Source organism: Neofelis nebulosa, chromosome 13, assembly GCF_028018385.1.
Source record: "Neofelis nebulosa isolate mNeoNeb1 chromosome 13, mNeoNeb1.pri, whole genome shotgun sequence".
Classification (NCBI taxonomy): Eukaryota; Metazoa; Chordata; class Mammalia; order Carnivora; family Felidae; genus Neofelis; species Neofelis nebulosa.
The window spans coordinates 53,867,153-53,887,379 of NC_080794.1; positions in this window are offsets into that span (position 1 = coordinate 53,867,153).

Consider the following 20,227-nt stretch of genomic DNA (forward strand, 5'->3'; position numbering starts at 1 on the left):
CGGGTCATGATCTCATGGTTTGTGGGTTCAAGCCCCACGTCAGGCTCTCTGCTGTCAGTGCTGAGCCTACTTCGGATTCTCTGTCTCCTTCTCTTTCTGCCTCTCCCCTGCTCATGCTCTCTCTCTCAAAAATAAAACATTCAAAGTAAAACTGATTTCAAACTAAATAATTTGAAACAAAACATGCTAAAATAACTTGGACAAAGATACAGAAATTATAAATGGGTAGCTTACAAAAGCCATAAGGTCAGGAGTGCCTGGGTGGCTCAGTTGATTAAGCATCCAACTTCGGCTCAGGTCATGATCTTGTGGTCCTTGAGTTCAAGCCCCACATCAAGCTCCGAGCTGACAACTCAGAGCCTGGAGCCTGATTCAGATTCTGTGTCTCCCAATCTCTCCGCCCCTTCCCCACTTGTTCTCTCTTTCTCTCAAAAATAATAAACATTAAAAAAAAAAATTTTTTTTTAAGTCATAAGGTCAATTAAGTAGAAATGCTAGAAAGCAAGTAGGGCATTCAAAACCTTAAGATCTGGGATGTTGTAAAGGTGATGCTTCTGTCAGGTGAAATCCAGGACTCACTGAGTCAAAGACAGCAGGTCTTTCAAGCCGGCCGTCACCGTGAACGTTTCCTCAAATGGACTGTGGACATCTACAGTGGCCTCACGGCAGCCAGAGCAAAACAGGAAAAAATGAGCTGCTGGAGCAATTCTTTGACCAGAAGCTTCAAAAAGAAACCAGAGCTGTGTTGTCCTCAGGCCTAGGTACACAGAGTATAGCCAGGTAGGGAGGACTAGGGTGGCAGTGAACCGCAGAGCTTGGGAACCATGCTGAGGCCACGAAGGTAGCTGTTAACTTGATGGAGCATCTCTATCCAAAGATGTGTCACTGTTTCTCCTTCTCAGCACACATCATCGCCACATCTTCCTGCTAGGCCCAGAGTGACAGAGAGCTCACCAACAAGCACAGGGACACACTGACCTCTAGACCTTCAGGCCCGGTGGCTTCCTCACTGCAGCCACACCCAGTGATCGACTCCACAGAGGGAAACCTCTCCAGCCCCAGGAGAACCCAGGGGCCAATGCTCATTCTCTAGAATATAACAGAGCTGGGGGAAGAAGGCCTTCCCTGCCAGCATCATCACCTGACATCCAGGGGGGGATTCCTCTGGCCAGTCCATTCAGTGGAGTAGAACTGGACAGACCCCCTAAATGTAAATTCTCCATAATCTGAATGGAATGGAGCTCTCTCAAGAGGGATCTAGGGAAATTAGAGGGACCCGGACTGGAAAAACCTGTGCAATCGTTTCAGGTTTTTGTCTCCATCATCATTATTGGTGAAGAACTTGTCAGGTCTAAGAAATGAGAATTTTTGGAATTACAGATTCAGTCATGGATGAAACCCTTTATAAGGAAAGAGCTAACCTGCCAAATCCTCCCAGGACAAATCATCAGCTCAGCTATACTCTCCCCAGTTTCTAAGAACTATTTGAGGAAAAGTCCCTCCTTGTGTTCATAGAGTCAACCAACACTGTCTTTCCAGGGGCTTGGACCATTTTGTAATTAGGTTACTAGTGGACCAAGTCTAATTATGTACAGAAACAGATGCTTCTTGCCTGGGCAGGAAGTGAGGCTGTAACTGCACAGGGGCATGGATGTTCACACCCGCAGCCCACTGGCAGGGCTGCTACCTGTTGGGTCAATGCCACACAGCTCAGAATTTGTGGTCAAACAGGTACTTGATGCTTTTCCTGAGGAGCTCAAAGCTGGAATGTACAGATTGATCCAGTTTCATTAGGCAGTCTCTAGAGCTAGGCTCACAATCGTCAGCTCCCTGTCTCAGGACTGCTGATGCCCTTTACAGTTGCCTAGCACTTTGCCATTTACAAAGAACTTCTGCATTAATTATTCCCTTTGAGACCAGACCAACAATGTGAGGTTGTTAAGTAACAAATGCCTCAGGGGAGTTAAGTGGCTTGCCAAAAGCCATGAGTGTGGGAAGCGGTAGGCCCTGAACTTCTGACCCCCGGTGGTCTGACTCCAGGGAGCAGCCCTGTCCACCAGACCACCCTGCCATTCATGACCTCACTCTGTCAACATCAACCACCAGTGCCCAGATGTGTGCAAATGCCCTTCTTAAAGAATCTACACTGATTGGTCAGAGCCTATGTATCTTTTAAAACGGCAAACATCCCCTGATTCAGATTTCCTCCTACCTCCCAATGATGAGCTAGTCCCATCCTCTCCTCTCCTCCGTGCTACATCTGTGCTTTAAATGTTCCTCTATTGTTTCTTATTAATTTGTATTATAATTGACCTATTTACATGTCAAGCTATAGCCTGTGAAGTCCTTAAAACAGTGAATGCTTCTGAGGCAGGTGGAGGGAGCAGAGTTCCTGAACACATGGTTTTCGAAGCCAGATCGCTTAGGATGGAATCCTAAGTGCACCCCTTAGTAGTACGTATGAGAAAATTACTTAAACTTTGTGTCTCCACTTTCTCATCTGTAAAATGGGGACAATGACAAAATTGGCAACTTCAAAGGGTTATTGTGAGGATGAAAGCAGTTACTCCATATAAATCACGAGAATAATTAATAAACGTTATGAAACAACCCAATGTGAACTCATAAGGAAATTGGTAAGTTAAATGCAGTATATGCATACAAGGGAAAAACGGTCTCCAGCTATTAAGAAAGGAAACACACCTAGACACACCACCCCTGTATTCGGTATCATCACCATCATCATCACCATCATCATCACCATCATCATCATCATCATCATCACCATCATCATCATCACCATCATCATCATCTTCACATCCTAGCTCCTATCAAGCCTGTCACATAGGAGGTGCTCCATAAGATTCTGTCAAGTGAATGAACAAATAAATGTACTGATAAAACGGTGATTTGAGTGAAAAGGGAAGTGCTGCCTGCTCTCGTTTGGGGCAGTCACAGTTGCCTGGAGCACATCTAAAACTGCTAGCATCACTGCTTTCTTCAACAAAAGAATGCACAGGAAAGTCAAGGAACTGAATTTGAGGTTCCTAAATTAATTTACCCAGAAGAAAATCACAGGCCTCCAGGCCAAAAAAAAAAAATCATGCTCAGTTACTTATTCATAAAATTTTATGAAAACGAAGAAACTTTGTTTCAGTTCAGGCTAAGTTGCTTGGCTTGAACTGCGGGGAGCCTATCAGAAACCCCAAAGACATGGATATTGAGTGGAACAGCCTGAAAAGAAATCCAACACACCCTTCTCTCTTTTGAGAATGTTTGATTTGGAACACACTAGACAGGTAACCACCACAGAAACAAAGAGGATTTCACAACAAAACTCTCTGGAGTGTGTGTGTGTGTGTGTGTGTGTGTGTGTGTGTTGAGGCATGAAGGCAAAAGGTAGCAGATTCAAGGAACTTGTACCAGAAAATGATATGTTTACTTTGATGAGCTGTAACTTATAAAAGAAAAGCTGGGTCTTTCCTATCCAAAATAATGGATATCAAACATAAGACAGCTTTTGCAAAGATTGGAAAAGGTCAGAATTTAAGTTAATTAAAGTACCTAACATTTGTTTACCATATTCCATTTATAAAACCTTTACATGTTATTTAAATTCTAAAAGATTAAAGATACTTTTTTATAAATAAATACCACAACAACTCTCACATATGAGTTCAAGAGGAAAGCAGAATTTTTATTGCAGTATTTTTTGTTATAGTGAAAAATGTTAAATAACTGAAATGCAAATGGATGGGTAAGTTGGTAAATGAAATGTGGTATACTGATACAATGGGAAAATATTATACAGAAATCACAAGAAATTATATACACACATATGCGTATGTGTGTATTAACATGGATATATGTCAAAAACCATGGAAGTATAAAAAAAGAAATGCATAATGACATAGTGATGTTTATGGTGTAACACTTTTGTTTTTAAGAAGAAAGAAAAAAAAGCCATGAACTTCCAATAATATGACTGACCACAGAAGCAGAGTAGTCTTTTTAATCTTCTAAACATTTTCTTAAAGTAAACAGACCAAACATAAAGTAGGAAAAAGAAACTCATAAATAACATCTTCAGTAACACTAGGCTCTGGAATCCTCTGTAAACCTGAATAAGGGAGGTGAATGAAAAGGACTGCAGAAGACCAGGTTGTGAGATCAAGCTAGGGAAATGAGAGGAAGGCCTCACTAGCCTACAAGTGATGGAAACCAAAGCCAAAAACAAAAAACAAGCAAATGAAAACACAGATAAATTCATCCAGGTCTTTTAAAACATATAAGAGGATTCTAAAAAAACAGCCACAATGGCAGTTGTATATCTGCTGAGGATGTTGTGAATCATCCTAAAAGCCCTCTCTCCTTATAAATAAAGCAACGTAGGATCACAAAACCAAAAGCCCACAGGTAATATCTACCAACACGTCGAGATGACAACACATCTTCATGAATCTCAAATGAAGAGGAGGCAAGAACAGTCCCCTTACAGCCCCAAGACTTGCATCACACAACGAGACTTCAGATAACACTGATAATCGATGAATTAAAAACTGTCCAGAGAGAGGAGCCAAGATGGCAGAACAGCATGGGAGTTTTTTTTCTGTCTCGTGTCCATGAAACACAGCCAGACCAACACTAAACCATCCTGCACACGTAGAAAACTGATCTGAGGATTAACACAACAATCCGCACAACCTGAACGACAGAACTCAGCAGGTGCGCGGTGCGGAGAGGTGAACTGGGGCAGAGAGAAGCCGCAGGGAGCTGTTTTTGAGACCAGAGAGAGGACGGGGATGGGGGGAATACGGGAAAAGCAACCCCGACAAAAGCAGCTGGAGAGAGAGTGAAAAAGTGGAAACAGCCGCAGGGACTGAACTAAAAAGGGAGAAAGGAGAGAGTTTAAATTCCTTTAAGACTCTATAAACAGGGGGAGCGCAGAGTCTGAAACGCCGCAGCTCGATACCTGGCAGTGCTCTGGTGGGAAGGGCGAATCCCCAGGAGTAGAGTGAGGTCCGGGGGTCTTCGGGCCACACGGGGAGAGGCGGTTCCCCTGCTGGGAAGACATTCGGTAGAGGCTGTGTGGCCCCCGGTCCCAGAGGACCCTGGAGAACAACCGCATTCACTGGTGCTGGAAGAAGATTGCTGTGGGGTGAAGCCAGACGTGTGTTGAGATTTTCCATAATCCCTGAAACGCTGCTGCCACACGATCGCGTGCACTTTTTCTGGGGTGGGCTGGTGCCCAGCCACAGTCTCTGGGTATCCACAGCAGCATGGTCCCCCAAACGTGCCTGGGGGTGGCCGGCACCCAGCCATTGCTCCCGGCCACTGCTCGGTGAGACCCTCCCGCAGAGGGGCAAAACGGGTCAGAGCCGCAGTTCCTCAGAAGTGAGGGGTCGGGAAACACAGTCACATCTGAGATACAACTCAGGAGGGAAGTGTCAGCTGGCTCCCTGAAGGCTTGGTCACGGCGGTGTAAAAGCAGGGAGCAGACGGACGCCCGGAGATAAAGGACGCGTGGGCGATTGCTGGTGGGGAGAACAGAGTTTCTACCAGAAACTTGTTGCCGGATGACGCCATTTCCAACTCTCCCGCGCTTGCGCACACGCACCTACAAGCACCAAAACAATCCACCCCGGTTAAGCTAAGCAGCGCCATCTAGTGGAGAACGGAGCCATTACACTAAGCCCCGCCCAGCTAGGCCAACCTCACCGCTCAGGAACACCACAAGTCTCTCCCGCCTGTTTAGTTTACGGACTATAAAGTGGTTCATAGTTTGAATTCTAGGGGAAAACAATGCAATTTCAATTGTATTTCAGTCTGTTCACTAGTCCATCTATTCAGTGTTCTTTTTTCTTTTGTTTCTTTTCTTTTTCTTGAATAGAGAAAGAGGAAAAATTTATTTTTGTTTTCAATTTTTATTAAAAATATTTTTCTTTAATTTTTCCACTGTATTTTTTTACTTTTTTGTAAATTTTTCAAGTTCTATTTTACTTTCATCATTTCATTTTATTCTATTTACTCATTTTATCAAATTTTCAAAGTTTTCCTCCCCCCCTCCCTTTTTCTCTAATCTATCAAGCTCCTTTCAACAACCAGACCAAAACACACCTAGGATCTAACATCATTTATTTGATTTTGTGTGTGTGTGTGTGTGTGTGTGTGTTGCTTTTAATTTTTTAATTTTAATTTTTTTACCTTATTAGTTCCTTTTCTTCCTTCAAAATGATGAAACAAAGGAATTCACCCCAAAAGAAAGAGTAGGAAGAAACAAAAGCCAGGGACTTAATAAACACAGATACAAGCAAAATGTCTGAATCAGAATTTAGAATCACAATAGTAAAAATACTAGCTGGGGTTGAAAATAGATTAGAATCCATTTCCACAGAGATAAAAGAAGTAAAATCTAGTCAGGATGAAATAAAAAATGCTATAACTGAGCTGCAATCTCTAATGGATGTCACGGCAGCAAAGATGGATGAGACAGAGCAGTGAATCAGCAATATAGAGGACAAATTTATGGAGAATAATAAAGCCGAAAAAAAAGAGGGAGACTAAGGGAAAAGAGCATTATTTAAGAATTAGAGAAATCAGGGGCGCCTGGGTGGCTCAGTCGGTTAAGCGTCCGACTTCAGCCAGGTCACGATCTCGCGGTCCGTGAGTTCGAGCCCCGCGTCAGGCTCTGGGCTGATGGCTCGGAGCCTGGAGCCTGTTTCCGATTCTGTGTCTCCCTCTCTCTCTGCCCCTCCCCCGTTCATGCTCTGTCTCTCTCTGTCCCAAAAATAAATTAAAAACGTTGAAAAAAAAAATTTAAAAAAAAAAAAAAAAAGAATTAGAGAAATCAGTGACTCATTAAAAAAGGAAAAATATCAGAATCATAGGGGTCTCAGAAGAGGAAGAGAGAGAAAAAGGGGTAGAAGGATTATGTGAGCATATCATAGTGGAAAACTTTCCTAACCTGTGGAAAGACACAGACATCAAAATCCAGGAAGCACAGAGGACTCCCATAAGATTCAACAAAAACTGACCAACAACAAGGCATATCACAGGCAAATTCACAAAATACTCAAGAAAGGAAAGAATCATGAAAGCAGCAAGAGAAAAAAAGTCCTTAACCTACAAGGGAAGACAGATCAGGTTTGCAGCAGACCTGTCCACAGAAAGTTGACAGGCAAGAAAAGAGTGACAGGATATAGTAAATGTGCTGAATTGGAAAAATATGCAGTCAAGAATTCTTTATCCAGCAAGGCTGTCATTCAAAATAGAAGCAGAGATTTCCTAGACAAAAATTAAGGGAGTCTGTGACCACTAAACCAGCCCTGCAAGAAATTTTAAGGGGGACTCTCTGAGGAGAGAAAAACTAAATAAAGAAATAAACACATAAATAAATAAATACCAAAAGCAACAAAGACTAGACAGGACCAGAGAACACCACCAGAAACTCCAACTCTACAAGTAACATAAAGGGAATAAGTTCATATCTTTCAGTACTCACTCTAAACATCAATGGACTAAATGCTCTAATCAAAAGACATAGGGTAACAGAATGGATAAGAAAACAAGATCCATCTATATGCTGTTTACAAGAGACCCACTTTAGACCTAAAAGACACCTTCAGATTGAAAGTGAGGGGATGGAGAATCATCTATCATGCTAATTGTCAACAAAAGAAAGCTGGAGTAGCCATACTTATATCCAACAATCTAGACTTTAAAATGAAGACTATATCAAGAGATGAAGAAGGGCATTATATCATAATTAAGGGATCTATCCACCAAGCAGACCTAACAATTGTAAACATTTATGCTCCAAATATGAGGGAACCCAAATATATAAAATTAATCACAAACATAAAGAAATTCAGTGATAATAATACCATAATAATAGGGGATTTCAATACCCCACTTCCAACAATGGACAGATCATCTAATCAGAAAATCAACAAGGAAACAATGGCTTTGAATGACACACTGGACCAGATGGACTTAACAGATATATTCAGAACATTTCATACTAAAGCAGTGGAATATACATTCTTCTCCGGTGCACGTGGAACGTTCTCCAGAATAGACCATACACTGGGACACAAATCAGCCCTCAACAAGTACAAAAATACCGAGATTATACCATGCATATTTTCAGACCACAATGCTATGAAACTCGAAATCAACCACAAGAAAAAATTTGGAAAGGTAACAAATACTTGGAGACTAAAGAACATCCTACTAAAGAATGAATGGGCTAACCAATAAGTTAAAGAGGAAATTTAAAAGTACATAGAAGCCAATGTAAATGATAACACCACAACCCAAAACCTCTGGGACACAGCAAAGGCAGTCATAAGAGGAAAGTATATAGCAATCCAGGCCTTTCTAAAGAAGAAAGAAAGGTCTCAGATACACATACTAACCTTACACCTTAAAAAGCTAGAAAAAGAACAGCAAATAAAACCCAAAACCAGCAGAAAACAGGAAATAATAAAGATTAGAGCAGAAATTAATGCTATCAAAACCAAAAAAAAACAAACAAACAGTAGAACAGATCAATGAAACCAGAAGCTGGTTCTTTGAAAGAATTAACAAAATTGATAAACCACTAGCCAGTTTGATCAAAAAGAAAAAGGAAAGGACCCAAATAAATAAAATCAAGAATGAAAGAGGAGAGACCACAACCAACACAGCAGAAATAAAAACAATAATAAGAGAATATTATGAGCAATTATACACCAATAAAATGGGCAATCTGGAAGAAATGGACAAATTCCTACAAACATATACATTACCAAAACTGAAACAGGAAGAAATAGAAAATTTGAACAGACCCATAACCAGTAAAGAAATCGAATTAGTAATCAAAAATCTCCCAAAAAAGCAAGAGTCCAGGGACAAATGGCTTTCCAGGGGAATTCTACCAAACATTTAAGGAAGAGTTAACACCTATTCTCTTGAAGCTGTTCCAAAAAATAGAAATGGAAGGAAAACTTCCAAACTCTTTCTATGAAGCCAGCATTACCTTGATTCCAAAAGCAGACAAAGACCCCACTAAAAAGGAGAATTATAGACCTGATGAACATGGATGCAAAAATCCTCAACAAGATATTAGTCAACCGGATCCAGCAAGACATTAAAAAAATTATTCACCACGATCAAGTGGGATTTATACCTGGGATGCAGGACTGGTTCAATATCTGCAAAGCAATCAATGTGATTCATCACATCAATAAAAGAAAGGACAAGAACCATATGATCCACTCAATAGATGCAAAGAAAGCATTTGACAAAATACAACATCCTTTCTTGATAAAAACCCTCAAGAAAGTAGGGAAAGAAGGATCATACCTTGAGATCATAAAAGCCATATACAAAAGACACAATGCTAATATCATCCTCAATGGGGAAAAACTGACAGCTTTCCCCCTAAGGTCAGGAACAAGACAGGGATGTCCATGCTCACCAGTGTTATTCAACATAGTATTGGAAGTCTTGCCTCAGCAATCAGAAAACACAAAGAAATAAAATGCATCCAAATCGGCCAGGACAAGGCCAAACTTTCACTCTTCGCAGATGACATGATACTCTATATGGAAAACCCAAAAGATTCCACCAAAAAACTGCTAGAACTGATTCATGAATTCAGCAAAGTTGCAGGATATAAAATCAATACACAGAAATCAGTTGCATTCCTATACACCAACAATGAAGCAGCAGAAACAGAACAGTTGCACAAAAAAAACCATAAAATACCTAGGAATAAATCTAACCAAGGAGGTGAAAAATCTATACACTGAAAACTATAGAAAGCATATGAAAGAAATTGAAGACACAAAAAAATGGAAAAAGATTCCATGCTCCTGGATAGGAAGAACGAATATTGTTAAAATGTCAATACTACCCAAAGCAATCTACATATTCAATGCAATCCCTATCAAAATAACACCAGCATTCTTCACAGAGCTAGAACAAACAATCCTAAAATTTGTACGAAACCAGAAAAGACCCCAAATAGCCAAAGCAATCTTGAAAAAGAAAACCAAAGCAGGAGGCATCATAATCCCAGACTTCAAGCTATATTACAAAGCTGTAATCATCACGATAGTATGGTACTGGCACAAAAACAGACATTCGGATCAATGGAAGAGAATAGAGAACCAAGAAATGGATCCACAAACACATAGCCAACTAATCTTTGACAAGCAGGAAAGAATATCCACTGGAATAAAGAGTCTCTTCAGCAAGTGGTGCTGGGAAAACTGGACAGCGACATGCAGAAGAATGAACCTGGACCACTTTCTTACACCATACACAAAAATAAACTCAAAATGGATGAAAGACCTAAACGTAAGACAGGAAGCCATCAAAATCCTAGAGGAGAAAGCAGGCAAAAACCTCTTTGATCTTGCCTGCAGCAACTTCTTACTCAACACGTCTCTGGAGGCAAGGGAAACAAAAGCAAAAATGAACTACTGGGACCTCATCAAAATAAAAACTTCTGCACAGCGAAGGAAACAATCGGCAAAACTAAAAGGCAACCGACGGAATGGGAGAAGAGATTTGCAAACGATATATCAGATAAAGGGTTAGTATCCAAAATCTATAAAGAACTTATCAAACTCAACACCCAAAAAACAAATAATCCAGTGAAGAAATCAGCAAAAGACATGAATAGGACACTTCTCCAATGAAGACATCTAGGTGGCCAACTGACACATGAAAAAAAAATGCTCAACATCACTCATTATCAGGGAAATACAAATCAAAACCACAATGAGATATCACCTTACACCTGTCAGAATGGCTAACATGAACAACTCGGGCAACAGCAGATGTTGGTGAGGATGTGGAGAAAGAGGATCTCTTTTGCCCTGCTGGTGGGAATGCAAACTGTTGCAGCCACCCTGGAAAACAGTATGGAGGTTCCTCAAAAAACTAAAAATAGAACTACCCTACAACCCAGCAATTGCACTACTAGGTATTTAACCAAGGGATATGCTGTTTCGAAGGGGCACATGCACCCCAATGTTTATAGCAGCGCTATCGACAATAGCCAAAGTATGGAAAGAGCCCAAATGGCCATTAAGGGGTGAATGGATAAAAAAGATGTGGTATATATATACAATGGAGTGTTACTTGGTAATCAAAAAGAATGAAATTTTGCCTTTTGCAACTACATGGATGGAACTAGAGGGTATTATGCTAAGCGAAATTAGTCAGAGAAAGACAAATATATGACTTCACTCATATGAGGACTTTAAGACACAGAACAGATGGGGTGCCTGGGTGGCTCGGTCGGTTAAGCTTCTGACTTCAGCTCAGGTCATGATCTTGCAGTTCATGAGTTCAAGGCCCGCATCGGGCTGACAGCTCAGAGCCTGGAGCCTGCTTCACATTCTGTGTCTCCCTCTTTCTCTCTGCCCCTCCCCTGGCTGGTGCTCTGCTCTCTCTCTCTCTCTCTCTCTCTCTCTCTCTCTCAAAAAAATAAATATTAAAAATTTCTTTTAAAAACATTAAGGGGCGCCTGGGTGGCTCAGTCGGTTGAGCGGCCGACTTCGGCTCAGGTCACGATCTCACACTCCGTGAGTTCGAGCCCCGCATCAGGCTCTGTGCTGACAGCTCGGAGCCTGGAGCCTGTTTCGGATTCTGTGTCTCCCTCTCTCTGACCCTCCCCCATTCATGCTCTGTCTCTCTCTGTCTCAAAAATAAATAAACGTTAAAAAAAATTTTTTTTTAAACACTAAAAAAAAATGACACAGAACAGATGAACACGGGGAAGGGAAGCAAAAATAATGTAAAAACAGGAAGGGGACAAAACATAAGATACTCTTAAATATGGAGAACAGCCGATTACTGGAGGGGTTGTGGGAGGGGGGACGGGCTAAATGGGTAAGGGGCATTAAGGAATCTACCCCTGAAATCATTGTTGCACTATATGCTAACTAACTTGGATGTAAATTTAAAAATTTTTTAAAAATAAAAAACTGTCCAATAGATACTAACTTAGAAAGCAAGAGAGACCAATCTGAGAACAGTAATTAAAACTAAGAAAGGAGGGGTTGCCTGGTGGCTCAGTTGGTTAAGTGTCCAACTTCAGTTCGGGTCATGATCTCACGGTTCATGAATTCAAACCCCGCATCAGGCTCTGTGCTGACAGCTCAGAACCTGAAGCCTGCTTTGGATTCTGTGTCTCCCTCTCCTTCTGCCCCTCCCCTGCTCGCTTGCTCTCTCTCTCTCTCTCAAAAAAATAAATAAACATTAAAAAAAAAACTAAGAAAGGAGTATTAAATTAAAAGAATTATTTTGTGATCCAGGCAAAGATATAAAATAATTTAAAAGGGAAAAGAAATCAAACTGGCATCAGACATTTTAAATAGCAACACTTCCTGCCAAGTGGACATGGAGTGACATATTTAAGATACCCTAGGAAAGGAATGAAGCCAAGGATTTTACATCCAGCAAAACTAATCTTTAAGTATAGGAAGGCTGAAGACAATCTGTTATGAAAAAGCAAGAACTCAAAAATATCGTTTCCACAAGTCATTCATGAGAAATCCACTGGAAGTAAATTAACATATGGACTTATATGTCAAATGCTGTTAACACCACAAAAGAAAAATCAGACTTTATGTGAATCTTGATAGAAGTACACACCACCACCTATGAAGTATTCTTGCCAAAAAAAAAAAAGAAAGAAAGAAAAAAGAAAAAAAAACAAAAAAACCTGAGTTTGATCAAGCCTTCAGACCTATCAATTTACATGAAATACAGGGAATAGAAAGGAAGTTGGCATATTCAAACCGTGGAACTCTCTACAAGGAAACAAACCACTTCCTTCAACAAAATACAAACAACTCAAAACGAAACAGAGAAAATAAAATAAAAAACACTGAGCACATCGTAAGTAAGCTGTGGGACAATTTCAAGCCACCTGGTGTACATATAAATGGAGTCCCTAAAGGAGAAGAGAGAGAGGAGTGAAGGCAAAAATATTTGATGACATTATGGTTGCACTTTTCCAAATTTAATGAAAACTATAAACTGACAGATCTAAAAAGCTGAAGGAACCCCAAGCACAAAAAAAAATATGAAGAAAACTACATCAAGACACATTGTACGCAAATTGCTTAAAGTCAGTGACAAAGAGAAAAATTTTAAGTAGCCAAAGAAAGAGGACATGTTGCATACTGATAAACAAAGGTAAGGATAACAACACATTAGTTTTCTTTTTTTCTTTTTTCTTTTTTCTTTTTTGAGAGAGAGAGAGCATGAAAGGAAGAGAGAGGCCGAGGGAGAGAATCTTAAGCGGGCTCCACGCTCAGCACAGAGCCTATAGCCAAAATCAAGAGTCCGCTGCTCAACCAACTCAGCCACCCAGATGCCCCATCAACACGTTTCTTACTGAAGAAATTATTGAAGTTATTCAAGAAAGAATTCAGCAGAGCAAATCTTTAAAATATAGGGAAAAAAATGGCCAACCTAGAACTCTATATCCCACATAAATATATTTCAAAATTGAGAGCAAAAAAAAAGATTTTTTTCAGACGTACAAAAGTTGAAATCATTTATCAGCGGTAGACTCATTATAACAAAAGTGATCAAGGGAGTGCTTCGTCAAAACGAAAATGACACTAGATAGAATATCGATCTGTAGATATATAGATCTGGACAAATGTATGAAGAACACTGAAACTGGTAACAACATGGGTAAAATATGTAAGCCTTTTTGTTATTATTTAAATATCTCTAAAGAGTAGAAATCTTTAAATATCTTTATGAAAGATAAAGATAAATATGTTTATGCTTTATAAACAAATATAATAATAATGTAGTGAGGGGATTATGTAACAAATGCAAATATAAAATATATGACAATAGCCCAAGACCAGAAGAGAAATGGAAGTATACTACTATAAGGTTCTCAGAGTATTCAGGAAGTGATATAATGGCACTTGAAGGTAGTCTGTGACAAGTTATACACTATAAACTCTAAAGTAGCCACCAAAATAACAAAAGAGTCAACACTAAGAAAAAAATAACAACAAAGCATATGAAATAGAAAAAAAATATGTAATCCAAAAAAGTCAGAAAAAGAAAAAAGCGGGACAAAATAGATGAGAAAAAATACAAAACAAATAAGATTACAGATTTAAATCTAACAATAACGCTAAATGTCAATGGTTTACATACCCCAGTTAGAAGGCCAAAACTGTCAGATTACATCAAAAAAGCGAGAGCCAACTATCTGCTGCCCTCAAGAGATAGACTTTACACAGAAAGACACAAATGGGTTAAAAGTAATAATATACCATGCTAACGCTGATCCAAAAGAAGGCTGAAGAGGCTATGTTAGTATCAGACAAAACAGATTTCAGAGCAAAGTATATTACCAGAGTAAAGAAGGTCATTTCAAAGTGATAAATGGATCAATTCATTAAGAAATATAAAAATCCTGAATGTGCATCTAATAACAAAGCTTCAAAATACATAAAGATACAGCTAGAAACAAAAATAGTTACACAACTAGTGACAGAAAGAGTGGAAAACAGATAGCATGCTAATAGTAAATAAAAGAAATTTGGACTGAGTTTCTGGGCAGGGGAACACATGGAGTTTGGGGAGAGTGGTGTGTGTGTGTCTGGAGAGGGCCAGACCTTCCCCCATACTTCGCCCTATGTATCTCTTCATCTGGTAATTTGCATCCTTTATCACATCTTTTAATAAACTGGTAAACATAAGAAAGTTGGACTGCCTATATATCAGGCAAAGTACATTTCAGTGCAAAGATAATTACCAAAGTTAGAGACAGTCATTTCATATTAATCAGAGCATCAGTGCATCATGAGGACAGAATAATCCTAAACATTTATGCACCTCATCAGAGTTTCAAAATATATGAAGCCATTGAATCAATAATAATAATATCCCTCTCTCAATAATCAATGAAGCAAAGAGACAGGAAATACATAAGGATTTAGAAGACCTAAAAAAAACTACCAACCAATGTTACCTAGTTGACATTAATAGTCTATTGAACAGGAGCAGAATACATTCTTGTCAAGAGCACATGGAAAAGTCATCACAAAAGGCCATATATGATTTGGGCCATAAAATAAATTTAATAAATTTAAAAGGTTTCAAGTTATGTCAAATATGCTTTCTGGCCACAAGGGAATTAAATTATAAATTAATAAAAAATCTCTGGAAAACTCTCCAATATTTAAAACTAAATAAAACACTTTCTAAATAACAAATTAGACAAAAAAGAAACTAAAAGAAAATTGTAAAGTGTTTCAAACTGAATGACTATGAAAACATAATATACCACAATTTCTGGTGTATTATGTCACTAAAACAGTATGTAGGCGGTAATTTATAGCAATAAATACTTGTATCAGAAAAGAAGTTTCAAATCAATTATCTCAGCTTCCATCTTTGAAATTGGAAAAAGAACCTAAACCTAAAATAAACAAAACCAAGGCCATAATAAAGGTCAGAAAAAAAAAATCAATAAAATAGAACAGAAAACCAATGAAGAAAATTAAAGAAAACAATAGTTAGTTTTTTGGGAAAAGCAATGAGATTGCTAAAATTTTAGGCAAACAACTAAAGAAAAAAAGTAGAGGACAAAAAATCCTCAATATCAGGAATGAGAGAGGTAGCATCATTACAAATTCTATAGATATTAAAGAAATAATAAAAAGATGAGCAATTTTATGTCAATGAATTTGACAACTTCAATGAAATAGACAATTTCGTTGAAATACACATACTACCACAACTAACTTAAGAAGAAAAAATAGATAACTTAAGAAAATAAATCCCTATATTTATAAAGAAATTGAATTTGTACTTTAAAATCTTCCTACAAATAAAATTGCAAGTCCAGAAGTTTGGTAAAATATTATCACTGGTAAATGCTAAAATTTAAGGAAGAAATAATACCACACATTTTACACAAATTTTTTCAGATAATTTAATAAGAGGGAATACTTTTCCATTTATTTAATGAAGTCAGTATTAACTTCATCCCCAAACAAGCTAGGCATTATAATAAAAGTAGAATTCAATATCTCTCACGAGCAGAGATGCAAACTTTTTTTAGAACATAGCAAATTGAATCCAGTAATAAATAAAAAGAATAACATATCAAGGCATAGAGGGGTTTATCCCAGGAATTCAAAGTTGATTCTCAGAATCAATCAATAAGAGCACCTGGGTGGCTCGGTGAATTGAGCACCTTACTCTTGATTTCAGCTCAGGTCATGATCAGGTTCATGGTTCAGGTTCAATTCAGGTCATGATCAGGTTCATGGGTTGGAGCCCTGCATTGGACTCCACACTCACAGTGTGGAGCCTGCTTGGGATTCCCTCTCTCTCCCTCTCTTTCTGCCCCTCCCATGTTCTCTCTCTCTCTCTTTCTCAAAATAAATAAAATAAACTTTAAAAAATCAATCAATATATTTTTAACTTTTTGAGGAACCTCCACACTGTTCTCCAGAGTGGCTACACCAGTCTGCATTCCCACCAACAATGCAAGAGGGTTCCCATTTCTCCACATCCTCGCCATCATCTGTAGTCTCCTGATTTGTTCATTTTAGCCACTCTGATCGGTGTGAGGTGATATCTCAGTGTGTTTTTGATTTTATTTCCCTGATGATGAGTGATGTTGAGCATCTTTCATGTGTCTGTCAGCCATCTGGATGTCTTCTTTGGAAAAATGCCTATTCATGTTTTCTGCCCATTTCTTAACTAGATTATTTGTTTTTTGGATGTTGGGTTTGATTAGTTCTTTGCAGATTTTGGATACAAACCCTTTATCAGAGATGTCATTTGCAAATACCTTCTCCCATTCCAAAGATTGCCTTTTAGTTTTGTTGATTATTTCCTTTGCTGTGCAGAAGCTTTTTACCTTGATGAGGTCCCAATAGTTCATTTTTGCTTTTGTTTCCCTTGCTCTGGAGGCAAACTATAAAAAAGACTCTTAACAGAGAACAAACTGAGAGTTGCTGGAGGGTAGGTGGGCAGGGAGATGGGCTAAAGGGGTGTTGGGCATTAAGGAGGGCCCATGTTGTGATGAGCCCTGGGTGTTTTACGTAAGTGATGGATCACTAAATTCTACTCCTGAAACTAATATTACACTATATGTCAACTAACAAGAATTTAAATAAAAACTTGGTAAATATCATGATTTCACTCATATGTGGAATTTAAGAAACAAAACAGATGAACATACAGGAAAGGAAGTAAAAATAATATAAAAACAGAGAGGGAGGCAAACCATAAAAGACTCTTAAATACAGAGAACATACTGAGGATTGCTGGGGGGAGGAGGAGGTGTTGGGTAGGCGGATGGCCTAAAAGGGTGGTGGGCATTAAGAAGGGCACTAGTTGGGCTGAGCACTGGGTGTTATATGTAAGTGATGAATCACTAAATTCTACTCCTGAAATCATAAAACAATAATAATAAAATAAAATGGAGAAAATAAAATTTTTTTTAAAAATCCATATAATTCACCATATTAACAAATTAAAAAATAAAAACTCTGAACATTGAGTAGACATAGAAAAAACATTTGACAGAATTCAACAAAAACAAAACATAACTCTCAGCAAACTAGCAAACTAGGAATAGAAGGGAACTTTCTCATTGATCAAGGGCACCTATTGAAAAAAAAATCTAAAACTGGGGCACCTGGGTGGCTCAGTCAGTTGAGCGTCTGACTCTTGTTTTCAGCTCAGGTCATGATCTCAGGGGTTTTGTGGGTTAAAGCCCCGCACAGGCTCTGTGCTGACAGTGTGGATGGAGCCTGCTTGGGATTCTCTCTCTCTCCCTCTCTCTCTGCCTCTCCCCCACTCATATTATCTCTGTCTCTCTCAAATAAATAAATAAACTTAAAAAAATTTTGGGGGGAGCGCCTGGGTGGCTCAGTTGGTTGAGCGTCCAACTTCGGCTCAGGTCATGATCTCACGGTCTGTGAGTTCAAGCCCTATGTCGGGCTCTGTGTTGACAGCTCAGAGCCTGGAGCCTGCTTTGGATTCTGTGTCTCCCTCTCTCTGCCCTTCCCCCGCTCATGCTCTGTCTTTCTCTCTGTCAAAAATAAACATTAAAAAAAACTTTTTTTAAGTTTAAAAAATAAATAAATAAAATAAAAATTTTCTTTTAATCTTCAGTCAACATCATACTTACTGAACAAAGACTAAATGTTCCCCCCTACCCAAGACTGGGAATAAGCCAAGGATGTCTGCTCTCACCATCCTAATTCAACATCGCATAGGAGACTCTAGCCAGTGCAACAAGCCAAGGAAGGAAAAAAAAAAGAAAAAAGGCATCCAGACTGTAAAATAAGAATAAAAACTGTCTTTATTCACAGAAAACATGATCCTACAACTAGAAATTCCTATGGATGTACAAAGATATTCTTAGAAATAAGAGTTTATTCAGTTTGCACAAAACAAGTTCAATAAAAAATTAATCATATTTCTTTTTTTAATGTTTATTTATTTTTGAGAGAGAAAGTGAGACACAGCATGAGCAGGGGAAGGGCATAGAGAGAGGGGGACAGAGGATCCAAAGTGGGCTCTGTGCTGACAGCAGAGAGCCCAATATGGTGCTCAAACTCATGAATTGTGAGATCGTTACCTGAGCCAGAGTCCAATGCTTAACCGACTGAGCCACCCAGGTGTCCCCAAATTAATCATATTTCTATATAGCAGTAACAAAAAATCAAACCTTGATGTTAAAAATAAAACTATTACCAATAGCATAAAATTATGAAATACTTAGGAATATATAAGAAAAAATAAACACCCCATACACTGAAAACTACAAAACACTGCTGAAGGAAATTACAGAAGATGGAAGTAAATGGAGAGATTAAATAGGTACATGAATCAGAAGACTCACTATTGTTAAGATATCAACTCTTCCAAAATTGATCTATAGATACAGCACACTATCCAAATCAAAGTTCTATTCATATGAAAATGCAAAGGGCAGAGAGTAGCCAAACAACTTTGAAAACAAAGACTCTGATTCACAACTCTCTCTACAGTTGTAATAATCAAGATAGTGTGGTATTGGTATAAAGACACTAAAGAGAGATCAGTGTAACAGAATAGAGACCAGAAATTGACCTATATAGACAACTGATTTTCAACCAAGGTGCACAGACAATAAAATAGATAAAAGATAGTTATTTCAATAAACAGGGCTGAGACAGTCATATGTAAAAATAATAATAATGATAGCCTGACCCATTCCTTACACCGTATGCAAACATTCACTTGAAATGGATCACAAACTTAAATTTAAAACCTGAAACGATAAAACTTCCGGAAGAAATGTAGGAGAAAAATTTTGTGACCTTGATTTAAACAAGGATTTCTTAGCATGATCTATAAAGAAAAAATTGATGATTTCACCTCATCAAAATTAAGAATTTCTGCTCTTCAAAGAAAGTAGAGAATAAAAAGATTAAGAGAATAAAAATATTAAATACAGACTAGGAGAAAATATTTGCAAGTAACGGTGTTTAAGATAAACTTGCATCAGGAATTGTCCAAATTCGATAAAAAGAAAGCAAAAACTCAATTAAAAAAAAAAAAAGCAAAATATTTGAACAAACACTTCTTCAAAGAGTAGATGAGGAGATTAAGACAGAGTAATTGGAAAGTAGATGACTTACCTCTTAGCGTTAGCTGAAGGTAATAAAAGAAGCCACTTGAGGCTGACAAGTCGAAGGTGCTTAAGTAAAGTGAAGAGTACAGAGATTAGTAGTAAGAGAAAACTGGTGTCTAAAACTCAAAGCTGAGGAAAAGGGAGGGAAAAGAAGTGGTTTCTATAATTTCCATATTGCTCAAAGTAAGACACCAACAGATAGTATCTAAAGAAAAAGATAACTAAGGTTTTTATTATATAAATCACTGGTGTAGAGGTACTTACTAGAACACACACGAATCTTCCTGAATACAAAAGTCAATATCCATTAAAAGAGCAAGTAAATCATGGCGTGGTCCAACAGGGATTGAACACGTCATTTGTATCAATAAATAGAAAGAGCTTCGCTCAGCTATTAAAAGAAAAGGTTTATCAAGATGACTAACAAAGCGGGGCGCCTGGGTGGCGCAGTCGGTTAAGCGTCCGACTTCAGCCAGGTCACGATCTCGCGGTCCGTGAGTTCGAGCCCCGCGTCAGGCTCTGGGCTGATGGCTCGGAGCCTGGAGCCTG